This window comes from Hyaena hyaena, unplaced genomic scaffold (genome assembly GCF_003009895.1).
Source record: "Hyaena hyaena isolate Hyena2069 unplaced genomic scaffold, ASM300989v1 scaffold_183, whole genome shotgun sequence".
Taxonomy (NCBI): Eukaryota; Metazoa; Chordata; class Mammalia; order Carnivora; family Hyaenidae; genus Hyaena; species Hyaena hyaena.
This window is the reverse complement of record NW_024080815.1, coordinates 1,365,157-1,382,498: the sequence shown is the minus strand read 5'-3', so window position 1 is coordinate 1,382,498 and position 17,342 is coordinate 1,365,157. Positions and strand designations below refer to the sequence as shown.

General features: G+C 45.3%; 1 long non-coding RNA gene across 2 annotated transcripts in view; it reads left to right on the top strand.

The window, feature by feature from the left end:
* LOC120237539 overlaps positions 1 to 17,342 on the top strand; it is a 48,051-nt gene continuing 30,709 nt past the window's right edge. For both annotated transcript variants that reach the window (XR_005529976.1, XR_005529977.1), the window contains exons 1-2: positions 1 to 156; positions 3,606 to 3,805. This is a non-coding gene — a long non-coding RNA (uncharacterized LOC120237539). The remainder of the gene's footprint in view (positions 157 to 3,605; positions 3,806 to 17,342) is intronic.

Genomic DNA, 17,342 nt, shown 5'->3' with positions numbered 1-17,342 from the left:
GGCCATTTGTAGGACAGGAGGTTTATGGGAGAGGCCTCATAGAGGGAGGGGTGAGACGAGATCTGGTCTGCAAGGGCGCATCGGATGGGACGGGCAGAGCCGCCTGGAGAATGGTGCTGGGGCGGAGGGACGCCGTGAGCAAGGGCAGAAGCCGAGGTGGGTACGGAGTGGCCTGCGTTACTGTGCGAATGGTTTCTGCGGAGGGGGAACCAGGAGAGTTTGCTAAGAAAATTATGCAGCTCTTGGAAGCCTGGTTGAGTTGCTTGAAGCAGGTGGTCGCTGGGCAGGTGGCGCTTTGCACTAAGATCCAGGCAGAGGCTGGGGAAGCCTGAGCTGCCGGCACCAGTAGGTGGGTCCACCAGGGAGGTCCTGAAGTCAAGGTGCCTGTCAGGGAGATGCGACACCAGGAACCTTTACTGAGAGCCCTTAACATACATGTGCAGCAGAAAGGGCACTCAGCTGGCTTGTACCGGCAGTCCAGGTGGCCGTGGGCAGAGGGTGGGTAGTGAGAGGGAGCAGGATGGAGGAAATGCATTCACAGCATGTCCAGACCTGAGCCCCAGCGCCTCAGCCAGCTGAGAAAAAGAACAGGCTGAGGCTGAGGCTGGATGCAGCAGTGAGCGGAGGAGGGAGGGGATTCCAGACTGGACTAGGGGTCTGAGAAGCAGGGCTGGGTGCAGATTCACAGGGCAGGAACCCCTCTCCCCAAGTGCACATGCCTGTAGACCCCTCCCCCACAAGTACATGCATATAGCTCTCTAACTCACATGTGCATGCTAATCATACCCAGGGCCCCTTAAGGAAACATGCTTATGTACATCTATGCAAATGCACATGTATGCACACATGCGGGCAAACCTCAACACACGTGTGTATTTGCATGTGTGCTCCCCTAATCCGGCCTCTGCTAGGGCTGGAGCTGGGGCCGGCATTGGGTTTACAGCAACTGAGCCAGGAAGATTGCGTCCTGCCTGGCCACCGAGTCCGTTTCTGATGGAGGCTTCTCCAGCCTCTGCTTGTAAACACTATTTATTTTGGAAAGCAACTTCTCTATTTTCAAATAAAAAGTTGGGACATGTGGTATTGGATTTCCCTGATCTGACATTGACCTAGAAAAATGTGCTGGCGGGAACAGAAAATGCGTTGCCCCACTGTGCTGGCAGGCACAAGTGAGTTTTGCTTTTCTTGGCTTTGACTGCAAAGGTTAAGGTGCAAGTGAGGGGGGAGCACCATCTCCTTGTCCAAGCAGCGTCCTTTCTGCAGGGTGGGGCTTGAAGGCCTGGGGGCTTCCTGCAGGCCTGTGTGCTCAAGAACAGGCTGGCGGGGTAAATCAGAGGGGGCTCGGGAAGGCCAGTGCGCAGGCAGCGAGTAGCTCCAGCCCATGCAAAAGAGGTATGGGGCCCAGCTAGGGGGTCCCCAGAGTTATCATCAGGGGGATGGGCAATGCGACTTCAGCTCTGGATGAGAATTTTTTTTTTAATGTGTATTTATTTTTGAGAGAGAGAGAGAGCGAGAGAGAGCGAGAGCGAACCGGGGAGGATCATCAGAGAGAGAGGAAGACTTGGAATCCAAAGCTGGCTCTAGGCTCTCAGCTGTCAGCACAGAGCCTGACGCGGGGCTCGAACTCACGAGCTGTGAGATCATGCCCTGATCCTAAGTCAGGTGCACAACCCACAGAGTCACCCAAGCTCCCGTGGATGAGGTTTGAAGCAGGCTCCTGTCCCTTGAGGGAGAACAGGGCCTCCAGCACACAGAGCAGCCAGGCCTGTCTGGTGAAGGTCATGGTCTGCTACAGGCCTGCCAGGGGCCTGGCTACTAGCAGTATAGAGTCAAGGCAGGAGCCCTGTATCTGGAACATGGACGCCCACAAGGCCCTCATCTGATTGGCATCAGAGGCGGCTCAAGGAGCAGTAAGCAATCCATTGCCCCCACAGAACCTCTCAGAATCCCTCAGCTCAGCCGGTGACTTAATTCCAGCCCCGTTAAGACCAGGCTTCACATTCTGCCCATTTTCCTCATGGCCTCTCATGAGGATGAAATGAGATCCGAAATGTAACATGCCCAGCCAGGCCCGGGGACACAGGAAGTGCTCAGTAAACCTGAGATCAAATCCTGGCTTTACCACTCACTTGCTGTATAGACTAGGGCCACCTACACACCTATGCCTTAACCCCCTCAGCTGTAGAAGGCAGGGAATAATAAAACACACCTCATAGAGCTGTTGGGGATCCAATGAGTTAATACACATAAGGCATTGTGTGTTGTGCCAAGCACTTAATAAGCATGCTTAAACGTTTGCTATGAATTAAATACTATTCTTAGTAAGTTATTCATGTATTCATTCACTTATTCATTCAGCAAATATTTATTGAGGGCCTGCTATGTGTCAGATACTGTTCAGGCGCTAGGAATACAATGGTGAACAAGAGATAAACCCTGTGGTAGGTAGAACGATGTCCCCCCATTCCCCCCCTCCCCATTCTAATCCCAGAACCCGTACATAGTCTGTGCTACATGCAGAGGGGAGTTAAGGTTTCCGACCAGCTGGCCAGGAGATAGGGAGATTATCTTGGGTAATGAGGGGGCGGGTGCTCAACGTAATCAGGAGGGTCCTTCTGAGTAGAGGAGGAAGGTGAGAGGCAGAGGAAGACGTGTGAGGGCGAAGAGAGGGTCAGAGTGATGTGATTTCGGGCTTTGAAGATGGAAGAGGGCCGCTGGCCAAGGAGTGTGTGTGGCCTGTGGAAGCTGGAAAAGGGAGGTAGCCGGATTCCCCGCTGGAGCCTCCAGAGAAGAATGCAGCTCTGCCCCTGAGTTTAGCCAACGAGCCCTACGCCCTCCAGGACCATAGGAAAATAAGTCTGTGTTGTTTTAAGCCAGTAAGTTTGTGGGAACTTGTGACAGCAGCAATAGGGTACTGACATAAACCCTTCCTCTGGGAGTTACGTTCGTATCGGGGGAGATAGATACTAAGGAAATAAACATGGTGCGTGGGATGGGCAATTCCTCTCCTTTCTGTGCAGTGGTGAGCCAGGCTGCTGAGTTCAGGGGGCAGGACAGGCTGGCCGGAGCCCGTCAGTCTGCCATCCCCCCAGCCATGGGCACCCCCCACCCGTCATGCCCCTCCTTTCTGTCTCAGGCTCTGGTGGGATGCAGAGCTTGGGCTCCAGGGCTCCTGCCGGGGAGGGGCAGGTATGCAGGGTCAGGTGCAGGAGTGGGTGGGGCTGTTGCCAGAATCTGGGGGCAATTAGCTTGCCCTCTGGGAGGCCTGCTGGTGAGGCCAGGAGAAGGATCCATGAGAGAGTGGATTTGTCAGAAGAATGGAGGGAAAGCCTCTGTAAGAGTCTTTCCAGGGTTTTGTAGTACAAGCTCTTGATTGGGCATAATGAGCAGCACCTAGAATCAGCTCGAGGTAGTTTCGTTGTAAACATCTTGAGCACAGGCGTTTTCACGGCATAACTAATCAACTCTAAGGCAGTTTTGCAGTAAAAGAAAATAATTGGCTGGCTGGTTACATTCCCCTGTTGATGAATCCACTGCCTTCGGCGGAGTATGTATTGAAGCTAGTTGTCAGTTGCATTTTATTTCTCCATTGACAAAGGTTACAGTAGACCCTCCTTATCCTCTCTTTGCGCTCTGGGGTTTCCGTTACCTGTGGCCAGCCCTGCTCTGAGAGCAGATGATCCTCCTTCTGACATGTGGCCAGAAGGTCAATAGCAGCCCCCTGGGTCATGCTGCCTAGGTCATTTACTTCATTTCATCTCATCACGTAGGCGTCTTATCATCTGCCATCAGCACAGGAAGAAGGGTGAGTACAGGACAATAAGATATTTTGAGAAACACACTTCGCATAATCTTTATGACAGCATATTGTTATAATTCTATTTTATTATTGTTAATCTCTTACTGTGCCTAACTTAGGAGTTAAAGTTTATCCTAGGTGTGTATGTCTAGGAAAAAACAGTACATCTAGGGTTCAGTACCACTTGCCATTTCAAGCATCCACTGGGGGGTGTGTGTTGGACCATGTCTTGGACCACACGGATGAGGGGGGACTGCTGTATGTGAATCGCAGCAAGCCTTAACAATGGGCTTACTGTGACCAGTAGATGGGCGGTCTTAAAACGGTGGATGGTAACAACTACAGAGATTACTTTGATAGAAGATTCGGTGATAAGCCTTCCTGGAGGCGTGAAATAGAAAGTAAAAGGCCAGACTGTGCACTAAGCTCTGCAGGACAGGGAGAACGTACCAGTCCCCACGATAGCAAAGCTCAGGTACAAGTGCATTAGAGTCTTAGCCTTTCTTCCCCATGCCCAGAACGGGCAGCAGTTTTCACCACACAGTGCAAGTCGCATCCTAGTGTTTGCAAAACTGATACCTCTGTTAATGAAAGAAGAAATTAATCATGAATTTTATAAATGTTTTTCATATTTTATTGTATCTTTAAAATTTTTTTTAACGTTTATTCATTTTTGAGAGAGTGAGCGAGCATGAGTGGGGGAGGGGCAGAGAGAGAGGGAGATGCAGAATCCGAAATAGGCTCCAGGCTCTGAGCCATCAGCACAGAGCCCGATGCGGAGCTCAAAGCCACAAACTGCGAAATCATGACTTTAGCCAAATTCAGATGGTCAAGTGACTGAGCCACGCAGGTGCCCCTCATTATATCCTTTTACATGTCCCTCTTTTAGGTTTCATTATTTTATCTTCTCTGGTAGAATTGCCTTCCAGCAAATGAGTTTTGTGGCAAAAATGCTCACGGCAAAATGCCAGACACGCCGAGAAATCCTCCCTTTAGGAGGCTGTAAAACACCAGTTGGGTTTGGCTTTCATCTGGCCCAGCCGCTTACCAAAGCCTTCCTCTTTCATCTTCCAGGCCTTTAATTGGCAGGTCTGAGCCCAGAGACCTACCTCAAGAGGTGGCAGAGGCCTGGGTTGAATTTGGCCTCCCTAGCCCCTCCCTGCCTGAATCCCTGAAGTCTGCTCCATCCCCAAGCTTACACAGAGCAGATTTTGAGTAGCAGCAGCCTACCACCAACTGGTGGTGTAGACTTTGAAAGGATAGTGCCTTGTGGCCTATGTTCGGGAATTCATGAAGTGCACTGCTCAAGGGCATTACACCTAAGGCCATCTCGCACATGGTAGATTTACATTAACTTATGTGAGTGCACACCAGATGGTACAGGGACTCCAGGTCGCCAGATAGGTAGCAGGGGAGAGTTACTTTTGACCTAAATTCACAATGGCACTTGGACCTGTGCATTAACTTGGCATACATGTGTGCATCCTATAATGCCTGCACTCTAGCTGCCTGTTAGTGCCTGATTTGCAGGTCCCTGAGACTTTGAACTTGCCTCACGAAGGGTGGGGTTGCCTGTGTGTGCTGCCAGCCGCAAGGGTGACTCTGTGATATGTGTCCATGGAGAGAGCACTGCTGTATGGCCCACAGAGCTGTTTAGGTTATGCAGAAATCTACTCTCTCCACCTTTCTTTTTTAACCTGAAAATGGGGCATCTTTTCCTAATTTGCATGAAGGTATCCTATGGGCCATGCAGGTCCCTGCCCTGGCTCACAGAGCCTTCCCAATTAGCATAACTTCTTATCAGTCTACCATCCTCCATTTGGTACTGCATTAGTAATGAAACACTTTTTCCCCCCCATGTTCTTAAATTAGGACCCTTCAGAAGTCATTTTTAAATACTTACCATGGGGGACATAATTAACGGTTGAATCAATTCATATTTCCCTGAAACAGATTGAAAATAATTTCCAGGGAACGTAATGATCAGATCTACATGTATTGAGCACTTTATAGGTCCCAAGGATGGTGACAAGCCATTTTACGTGTCTCAGTCTGTTTCATCTTCTCAAAACCCTGCTAGATCACTGTTATCATCTCCACGTGAGGCAGCGTTCACAGCCGCCCTCTGTGCGGCGAGGCCTCACCCTCTACGACCCTGCATAAAGTTTCAGTTCTCCGGGCGCCTGGGTGGCTCAGTCGGTTGGGCATCCAACTTCGGCTCAGGTCATGATCTCACGGTTTGGGGGTTCGAGCCCCGCGTCGGGCTCTGTGCTGACAGCTAGCTCAGAGCCTGGAGCCTGCTTCAGATTCTGTGTCTCCCTCTCTCTGACCCTCCCCCGCTCATGCTGTCTCTCTCTCCCCCTCAGAAATAAGTCAAAACATTAAAAAAAAAAAAAAAAAGTTTCAGTTCTCAAGTAGTTCTGGCCCTGCTCCCTGGGCCAGCCTTGACCTAGACCCTGACTCCTCTCATCTCCGTCTCTTAACCCTGACACTGGACCCACAGCCCTGCCCCTGCCTGGTGTCCACAGTGCCTCAGCTCCCTGCCTGCAACTCACCCGCCCTGCAGAGGTCGTGGCCAAGGCCAAAGGCCATGTCTGCATCGTCACAGATGAGCAGAAAATGGGAGTTGAGAAAGACTTCTGAAGCCAGACCTAGGGAAGGGGTAGAGGGCAAACTAGGAGAGCCTTTCAAAGGAGGAGCTCGGCGAGGGGGATGCACATCCTTTGAGGCCGTGTAATGCTGCTCTCGGGGATTTGTGCTTCCGAGAGAATCCACGATGTACGCACAGATTTTGCCAGAGATGTTAGTTGAAGCATTGTTTGTGCTAGCAGCAGTTGAAAATAACCCAAAGTTCATCAAGAGAAGGAGTGACTGAATCACAGATAGTCCTCGACTTTCACACACAGGAGCGTTCCAGAAATCCTCCCAAATTTCAAATGTTTGAAGCTGAGACAATAGCTTATTTGGAAAAAACAATAGCTTTAATTTTTTTTTAAATGTTTAATGATTTTTGAGAGAGAGACAGAGTGCGAGAGGGGGAGGGGCAGAGAGACAGACACACACACACAGAATCCGAAGCAGTTTCCAGGCTCTGAGCTGTCAGCACCGAGCCTAACATGGGGTTCGAACTCACAGACGGTGAGATCATGACCTGAGCTGAAGTGGGACGCTTAACCGACTGAGCCACCCCGGCGCCCCTAAAACTAACAACAGCTTTGAAAGTTTATTTATTTATCTGAGAGAGAGAGAGACAGAGCTCATGTGCCGGTGGGGAAGGGGAAGGGCAGAGAGAGAGGGAGAGGAAGCATCCCAAGCAGGCTCTGAGCTGTCAGCGCAGAGCCTGACATGGCTCTTGATAAGATGAACTGCAAGATCATGACTTGAACCACAATCCAGAGTCAGATGCTTAAACAGTTGAGCCACCCAGGCACCCCTAAACTTTTAAAGTTGGAAAAGATGTTAATATCGGCGATTCCCCTCCCCCCCCACCATTTTAAACACATTATTAGATCACTGAATATGCCTAACTGTTTAGACACAGTCTTGAATAACATGTGTCTGAGTTTGGGTTTCCCCAAAAGTAACACCTGAGACAAAAATTTGAATGCATGTAGGGGGGAAGCCAGGCTGGAGTACATGGAAGTTATTGACGCTGAGGGGATATGGTGGGGCACTCATTGAGTCTGTTAGGGTGCATCTCCAGATTTTGTATGTTTTCCCTGAATCTGGTTCTTTTCTTTAACCATTGAACCTGCAGTTGGCAATCCAAAGGGCGTTCATTTGAGAATAAAGACTTCCCACCTGATTTCTGATCTTTGTCACAGTTTAGTGATTATGCCTCAACCTTTCTACTTTCTGCAGCTTTTTATAAAATAGTACGCATCAAATGCGATCTCCGAGTAAGTGCATGGTGGCTGAAACTTATAAAAACATACTCATATTAACCTTAGCCTCACAGCAATGGTATGGGGTAGATATTATGACTGTAATTGGTAGTTTATAGATAAAGAAGGGGGGTCCAGGGAGGTTAAGTAACTTGCTCATGGACACACAGCCATTAGGCAGCAAATGTTGGCAGTCTCGCTCCAGAATGCTTGCTCCCTAATCAGTTGACATGGCAATGCCCGAGGAACTGCTAGAAACGGTCTCTTAGCTGATTGGTGGAAGTCTGAACGTGGCATATGAAATGGAGTTGAGGGGTATTAGTATTAATGTACAAAAACGTAAGTTTTCAAATTTAAATACATCAACACCAGAGCGGTACCGAATGGTTTATGGCTGTAGCGGGTAGAAATTTTAATCTCTTAACTCAGGTGGGCTAGAAACGTACATGTCATTATTTCCAGTGCCTGAAGTGAGTTTTATCTTAGACACGTCTCACTAAATGGGGGAAATTAATCCCAATAAGGGCAGGGGCTGCCTTGACCCCTCTCCTGGGGCATGGGCAGGTGTGTAGTGACGTGTTGGTTGAAGTGGGGTGGCGGTAGGAGTTGCAGGGAGGGGGCCTCCTTGCCGTTTGTTACTGGGTCACTTGTCCACACAGGCTCCTCCATCCTGAGGCCCTCTGGGTGTGCTGGCTCCGTGGCGGTGATCCCGTGACCTTTCAGAGTCCAGGGCGTCTCTCGAATGCCCTCGACGACCCTGAAAGCAAAGCCTGTTTCCTTCTGCTTTCTGAGAGTGTGGCACTGTCCTTTCCCTCACCCACTCCTACACGAGGGGACTCTGCCTGGGAGAGGAGGGGACAGAGTAGTGCAGAAGACCCTGCTCCTGTCCCAGCCTCTCTCTTTCTCTTCTTCTCTTGTCGAAGAAGTTATTTTGGGTTTGTTTTTGTTTTCCTTTCAAGAGTGAGAAAAACAGCTCTACATGTGGTGTATTCTCCATCTCCGATTCCTTTCTGTTGCTGCTGGTTAGGATTTTTGTTGTTGAATAACAAACTACCAAACAAGTTGGTGGTATAAAAACATACATTTTATTTTGGTCTGGAGTTGCCAGGTGAACTATGATGAATGTTTTACCTGTGTATTTTATTCTTAAATGTTACAAAATTAAAATTTATCTTCAAATACTGTATGTTTTAACCCCAGTTAAATTTGAATTTTAGATCATGTACTTTTTTTTTGTATAAATATAACCCATGCAATATTGGGGATATACTTATACTAAAAAATTATTCATTCTTGATCTGAAATTCAAAGTTAACTGGATGTCCTCTGTTTTTATTTGCTAAATCTAGCAACCTTCTTGTCACTGTTTTGTGGGGCAGGAATATTTTTTAATGTGTATTTTTGAGAGACAGGGAGACAGAGTGTGAGCAGGGGAGGGGCAGAGAGAGAAGGAGACACAGAATCTGAAGCAGGCTCCAGGCTCTGAGCTGTCAGCATAGAGCCCAATACGGGGCTCAAATTCATGAACCGTGAGATCATGACCTGAGCCAAAGTCAGCTATTTAACCGACTGAGCCACCCAGGTGCCCCGGGCAGGAATTTGAGTAGGGATGAGCAGGGTTAAAGGATACCCTTCCATGCTCGTTCTTCATGCCCATGTCTGGTGTGAGAGCGCTCCACAGCTTCACATTCTCTCTTCACGTGAAGTCTCATCCTCCAGGGCTTTTCCATGAAGTTGGGGATTCTTACACAATGGCAGCCTCGGGATTGTCAGCCTTGTCATGAGCAGGCTCTCAGATCTGGCTCCAGAAACAGGACATAATTTCCATCAGTCTCTTCAGTCTTGGGCATCACAACGGGTCACACATCACCTCTGCCTTATTCTACTGGCAGAACCACAAAACCCACCTGGCTTCACCAGGAGGGGACATAGACCCTGCTTCTTCATGGCAGCCGGGGCAAAGCACCTGCAGTCATCTTTCATCGGCCACTTCAAAGCTTGAATGGCATCTGTGTTTCTTACATTGTCCCTTTCCTGAGACAAGGATACCAGCTTAGTTCAACAGCTGTCTAACTGGGTGAAGAGTCTCAGAAAAAGAGAACATTCAGAAGGGTAGGGGAACCTTAGTTAACATTTCAATAGGTCATCCCACCATACACCCAAAAAACTTGATAGTGTCGGATAGTATATACAGATGATCTCTGACTTGCAGTGGTTCTACTTAGGAGTTTTTTGTTTGTTTGCTTTTTAATTTTTTTAAGTAGGCTTCACTACCAGCACAAAGCCCCATGCAGAGCTTAAACTCATGACCCTGAAATCAAGACTTGAGCCACCCAGGTGCCCCTCAACTTCTGATTTTTTAACTTTGCAGTAGTGTGGAAGTGACACCCATTCGGTAGAAACTGTAGTCTGAATTTTGAATTTTGATCTCCTGGGCTAGTGACACGATGGACCTGCAGGTTCCCGTCAGCCACGCCATCACAGGCTTTAACAGCTGATACCCTCACAGCCATTCTGTAGGCCTACAACTGTACTGTTTTCCACTTTCGGTGCTGTGTGCAAGACGTTACGCAAGGTATTCGACACTTTATTATATAAGAGGTTTGGTGGGAGCTGATTTCGCCCAACTGTAGGCTAATGTTCTGAGCACCTTTGGGCTGATAGGCTGGGTGAGGCTACGATAGGCTGGTTAGGTGAACAGGCATGTTTCCTTTTATTGTGTTTTGCTTTATAGCACTTTGTGGATACAGTGTTTTTTGTTTTTTGAACAGACTGAAGGTTTGGGTCAGCCCTGCACCATATATGTCTATTGGAACGATTTTTCCAACAGGATTTGCTTACTAGTTGTGTGTGCAATCTTATTTTAGTAATTCTCATACTATTTCAAACTTTTTCATTATTTGTTATGGCGATCTATGATCAGTGATCTTTGATGTTACTATCGTAATCGTTTTGGGGTATTGTAAACCGTGTTCATATAAGGTGGTGAACTTAAGTGTTGTATATATTCTAACTGCTCCGCTGACTAACCATTCCCCTGTCTCTCTCCCTCTCCCCGGGGCCTCTCTATTCCCTGAGATGCAAGAACATTGAAATTAGGCCAGTTAGTAACCCTACAATGGCCTCTAGGTGTTCCAGTCAAGGGAAGAGTCACGTCTATCTTTTAAAATTTTATTTATTTATTCATTTATTTTGGATAGAGACTGAGACAGAGGCAGAGAGAGTGCATGAGCTATGAAGGGATAGAAGAAGAGAGAGAGAATCCCAAGCAGGCTCTACACTCAGAGCAGAGCCTGATGTGAGGCTTGACCCCATGATCTTGGAATCATGACCTGAGCTGAAATCAAGAGTTGGATGCTCAACCAACAGAGCCACCCGGGCACCCTGTCTCTCACTTTAAATCAGAAGTTAGAAATGAGTAAGCTTAGTAAGGAAGCTGAGATTGGCTAAAAGCAAGGCCTCTCACACCAAACAATTAGCCAAGTTGTAATTGAAAAAGAAAAGTTCTCTAAGGACGTTAAAAGTGCTACTCTGGTGAACACACAAATAATAAGAAAGTTAAACAGCCTCATTGCTGATGGGGAGAAAGTTTTAGTGGTCTGAGTAGAGGATCAAACTAGCCACCCCATTCCCTTAAGCCAAAACCTAATCCAGAGCATGGCTCTAACTCTCTTCAATTTTAGAAAGGCTGAGTGTGGTGAGGAAGCTGCAGAAGAAAAGTTTGAAGCTAGCAGAGGTTGGTTTATGAGGTTTAAGGAAAGAAGCCGTCTCTAACATAAAAGTGCAAGGTAAAGCAGCAAGTGCTGATCTAGAAGTCAGAGTGAGCTCTCCAGAAGATCTAACTAAAATAATTAATGAAGGTGGCTACATTAAATTACAGATTTTTAATGTAGACCTAACAGTCTTCTATCAGAAGATGTCATCTGGGACTTCCATAGCTAGAGAAGAGAAGTCAGTGTCTGGCATCAAAGCTTCAAAGGACAGACTGACTTTCTTGTTAGAGTCAAATGCAGCTGGTGACTTTGAGTTAAAGCCATTACTCAGGAACTTTCTAAAAATCCTGGGGCCCTTAGGAATTATGTACAATCTACTCTGCCTGTGCTCAGTCAATAGAACAACAAAGCCTGGATGATGGCACATCTGTTTACCACATGATTTATGAATATTTGAAGCCCACTGAATATTTAATATTTGAGACCCGCTCAGGAAAAAAGATTCCTTTCAAAACATTACTGCTCATTGACAATGTACCTTGTCACCTAAGAGCTCTGATGGTGTACAACGAGGTCATGTTTTCATGCCTGCTGATACAATATCTATTCTGCAGCCCATAGATCCAAGAGTGATTTTGACTTTCAAGTCTTACTGTTTAAGAACTATATTTTGTAAGGTGATAGCTGCCATTGATCATTATTCCTCTGATGGATTTGGGCAAAGTCCATCGAAAACCTTATGGAAAGGATTCCCCATTCTAGATGCCATTAAGAATATTTGTGACAAAATATCAACATTAACAAGAGTTTGGAAGAAGTCGATTTTGGGCCTCATGGATGACTTTTTAAGAGAGGCGTTGGTGAAGGAAGTCACTGCAGACATGGCAGGAAAACCAAGACAATGAGAATTTGAAGCGGAGGCCGAAGATGGAACAGAATTGCTGCAATCTCATGATAGAACTTGAACAGATGATTAGTTGCTTCCTGAGGAGAGAAAAAAAGAGTTTTCTTGAGATGGAATCTACTCCTGGTGCAGAGGCTGTGAAGACTGTTGAAATGACAACAGAAGATGTAGAATGTTCCATAAACTTAGTTGATAAGGCAGAAGCAGAGTTTGAAAGGACTAATTCCAATTTTGAGAGAACTTCTCCTGTGGGTAAAATGCTATCAAATAGCATTGTGTGTTACAGAGAAATCATTCATGAAATGAAGAGTCAATTGATTCGGCAAACTTCATTGTTGTTTCATTCTAAGAAATCGCTACAGCCACCCTACCTGTCAGCAACCAGCAGCCTGATCTGTCAGTAGCCATCAACACCGAGACAAGACCCCCCACCAGCAAAAAGATTATGACTCCCAGAAATCTCAAATGATGGTAGACAGTTTTTAGCAAGAAATTGTTTTTTTTAATGTTTATTTATTTGAGAGAGAGAGTGCACGCACATGCGTGCGCCCAAGCAGGGGAGGGGGAGAGGGAGAGGGAGGGAAAGAGAGAATCCCGCGCAGGCTCTGTACTGTCTGTGCAGAGCCCGATGTAGGGCTCAAACTCCCAAACTGCAAGATTATAATCTGAGCCAAAACCAACAGTGAGACGCTCAACCAACTGAGCCACTCAGGCGCCCCAAGAAATTATTTTTAAATGAAGATATGTACAGAGCTTTTTTTTTTTTTTTTACACAGTGCTATTCATACTTAATAAAATATAGTATTAGTGGAAACATAACTTTTATTTGTACTGGAAAACCAAAAAATTCATTTGACTCACTTCATTGTGATACTCACTTTCTTAGGGTGGTCTGGAACAGAACCTGCAGTATCTCCAATGTATGCCTGCATTTTTGACTCACAATATTTCCACTTAGGTTGGGTGTACTGGAATGTAACTGCAGGGTAGGTCAAGGAATATCTGTAATGATTCAGAAAGCTATTCATAAAATGTTAAGTGTAAAAATCAGGTTACAACAATGCGTTTAGAGTATGAGTTTAAAAAAATGTTACCATGTAAATATTGGGCAACTATATGCAATAATATTAACACCTGATGATTTATCTGGAAAAGGTGTGGTTCTGGCAGATTTTAAGCTTTCCGCTTATGTGTGTTTTTGATATTTTATAAAATGAATGTATGTTGCTTTTATTTTTTTAGGAGCAAAAAGATTATCATAAAGCAAAACATAATCCACTGTCCTCTGAATTATTAACCAGTTTGTTGTTTGTAAAAATTCTGTTGAGCCTGTACCTGTTACTATTCTAGTCTTTGCGGATTCCGCCATGAACAAGCCAGATGAGGTCTTCCAGAGAGCTTTTAGAGAGGGTATGCCACCAACACTTTGATTTTGGATTTCTAGCCTCCAGAATTTCAGAGAATAAATTTCTGTTGTTTTAAGTCACCCAGGTTGTGATAATTTGTTATGGTAGCCCCAGGGCACAATTATAACTTCTTTATTCCTTGAATTTTACTAACCAATGATGTAGATTTCCTTTTTGGAAATAGGCAGTCTAACTGTCTCCCACTCTATAGGTGGGGAAACCGAGATTCCGTTTAAATCTGTAGCTCATCCCAGACTCCACAGAGTGTGGCTTCTGTAGCAAAACGAAGAGTTTTACAGAAAATTTTGCAGACCAAAATCCTGGTCTCTCCCCGCCCCCCTCCCAGGTTTAGGCTCTCCCCATGACTCCCTAGCTTATAGACCTGAGATTCCAGCAGGTTTTTTTTGTTTTTGTTTTTTTTTAAGTTCCAGTGCGTTAATACACAGAGTAGTATTAGTTTCAGGTGTATAACATGGTGATTCAACACGTCCATATAACACCTGGTGCTCATCTCAAGTGCATTCCCATCATCTGTTTCACCCATCCTCCTCCCCCCCACCCCCCACCATCCACCGCCCCTCTGGTGACCATCAGTTTGTTCTCTAAGAGTCTGTTTCTTGGTTTGCTTCTCTCTCTCTCTCTGTCTCTCTCTTTTTCCCTTTGTTTTGTTTCCTAAATTCCACATATGAGTGAAATTATATGGTATCTGTCCAGCAGTGCCTATTAAGCCTCACACATCTGTTTCTAAAATCACTGCTACCTTCCCTTCACTGCAGTGACAAAGAAATCAGCCCCCGAGACCTTTCCCTGGCAGGAGTTCCTCCTCTTGGCTAATGAAAAGGAAGTGTCCTTGCGTTAAGGCTGGCCCTGTTGTAAGATCAAGGAGTCCCAGCTGGGATGTTCATTGCCGTTTATATCTGTAGCAGCTGACAGCCCTCTATAGCATCGTACCGTGGCCAGGGTGCACCCCTCTTTCAGGGAGCCACATCCCCTCCTCTGACAAAGAGAAGAGAGGCCTGCCATGGCTTTTTCTTTCTTTTTGGTTTTTTTTTTTTTCATATTTAAAAATGAATACATACTTCTTGAGGAAAAAAATCAGAAAAGATAAAGGACGAAGAAAACAAGAATTACTTGTATAATCACCAGCTGTTTACTATTTCTACATGTCCGGAAGGAAAAAAAAAAAACTATATATATACATCTGGTTATGTTGCATGTACAGATGCATTCACAGAACAAATTCAAGTGTGTTTAAAAATAAACATTTATATATAGACTCCTTGCGCATGGAGAAATCAGGCTGCCAGAATAGCTTTTGTACTCTATCCTAAGTGTTTCCCCAGGTTGTTAAAAATTCTTGACAAATATATTCTCAATGGCTGCATGCTAGTCTATCAAGTGCATCACTACTTATTAATCATTTATTATCTGTTACTAAGCATTTAGATTACCTCTAGTTTTTCATTAACTTAGAAAAAAACTGTTATGAGCACACTTGATATGTCTTTGTGTGTACATTTCTGATTACGCCCTTGACATGAACTTACTGAGTCCAAGGTTATAGACATAACTTTTTTTATAGCTTCATTGAGGTATGACTTACACAACATAAAATTCACCCACTGTAAGTGTATAATTCAGTGATTTTTTTTAGTACACGTGCACAATCATGCAACCATCCCTTATGGTTCAGTTTTAGAACATCTTTATCACCCCAGAATATTTCCTCCTATTCCTTTGCTGTCAAACTCCCATTCCAGCCCCAGATGAACTGATCTCCTTTCTAGCTGTAGATTTGCCTTTTCTAGACATTTTGTATAAACTGAACCACACAATATATGTTCTTTATTGTGTGGTTCCTTTCACATAGCATACTGTTTTGGTAGTGTTTTATGGTGATATAGCATGAGTCAGGACTAAGTTCCTTTTTATTGCCAAATAGCATCTTGTACGGATGGACCACATTTTGTTTATCCATTCACCTGTTGATGGAAATTTGGGTTGTTTCCAGGTTTTGCTATGAACATTTGCCTGGAAGTATTTGTGTGGACATGTTTTCACTTCTCTTGGGTAGATACCTAAGAGTTGGTCATCTGGCAAGTTCATATTTAATTTTTTAAGAAACCACCATACTGCTCCCAAAGTAGCCATCACATTTTACATTCCCACCAGCAGTGTATGATGGTGACACTTTTTTCAGATCCTGGTCAACACTTGCCATTTCAACTTTAGCCATTCTAATAGGCGTGTATTGGTATAGTTCTGTGGCTTGAATTCACATCCTCCTAATGACTGTGTTTATTGGCCATTAGTGTGTATTCTTTGGAGAAATAGAAAAGATTCTATTCAAATCTTTTGCTCATTTTTTAATTAGGTTATGTGTCTACTTCCTGTTGTTCTTCATATATTCTGGAAACCTGTCCTTTATCAGATCTATGATTTTCAAATCTTTTCTCCTGGTCTGGGGCTTGTCTTTCCTATTTGGTTAATGTTTGTTGAGGAACAATAGTTTTGAATTTTGATAAAGTCCAATTTATCTTTTTATGAGTGTCCCCTTTTTTTGGTGACTCATCTTGGAAACCTTTGCCTTGTGTAAGTTCACAAAGGTTTTCTCCTATGTTTTCCTCCAGAAGTCTTTTTGGATATAATCTGAAAAGTTTTCATTTTTTCATTTTGGATGTGATTCATGGAATATAAAAAGTCAGAAAATCTAGATAAGCAAATGGAAGAAAATACAAATCCCTCATAATCCCACCACTCAGACATAAACCACTATTAACGTTTTGTTACATATGTCTGTATTGGTTATCTATTGCTGCATAACAAATTATCCCCAAAACGTAATAGCTTCCAACAGCCCACATTTACTATCTGAAAGTTTCTGTGGATCAGGAATCTGGGAGTACCTTTCTGGGTGCTTAATGTCAGGATCAGTCACAAGGCTGGGATCAAGGTGTCAGTGGGGTAGTTGTCTAAAGATCCGACTGGGAGAGAATGTGTTTCCAAGTTCACACATGGGCTGCTGTCAGGCCTCTAGACCTCGCTGGCTACAGGTGGAAGACATCACTTCCTTCCTATATGAGTCTCTCCACAGGGTGCCTGGCTACATGGCGGCAGGCTTCTCTGAGGGCAAGAGAAAGAGGGGGAACTCAAATAGATGTCACAGTCTTTATGTAACGCAGTCTTGAAAGTGACATTCCATCATTTTCTACCTTGTTCTGTTCATAGAGGTGAGTCACTAGATCTAGCCCTCTCTAAGGGGAGGGGATTATATAAGCACATAAATACCAGGAACTGGGGATCATTGGGGGCCATCTTGGAAGGCTGCCACATTGTCCTTCTTGTTCCTTTGTGGTTTTTCTTATGAACTAAGTGTCGAATCTTTCCCTGTGGAACATGTGAATGCAGGAGCTCCTTTCTAGATTCTAGACTCTACTGGGTTAGAGCCTCTGTAGGCAGGAACTCCGTGGGTGGGAACTGCAAATTTGGGGGTGCCTGGGTGGCTTCAGTCAGTTGGGTGTCTGACTTGGGCTCAGGTCGTGATCTCACAGTCTGTGAGTTAGAGCCCCACATCAGGCTCTGTGCTCACAGCTCAGAGCCTGGAGCCTGCTTTGTTTTCTGTGTCTCCCTCTCTCT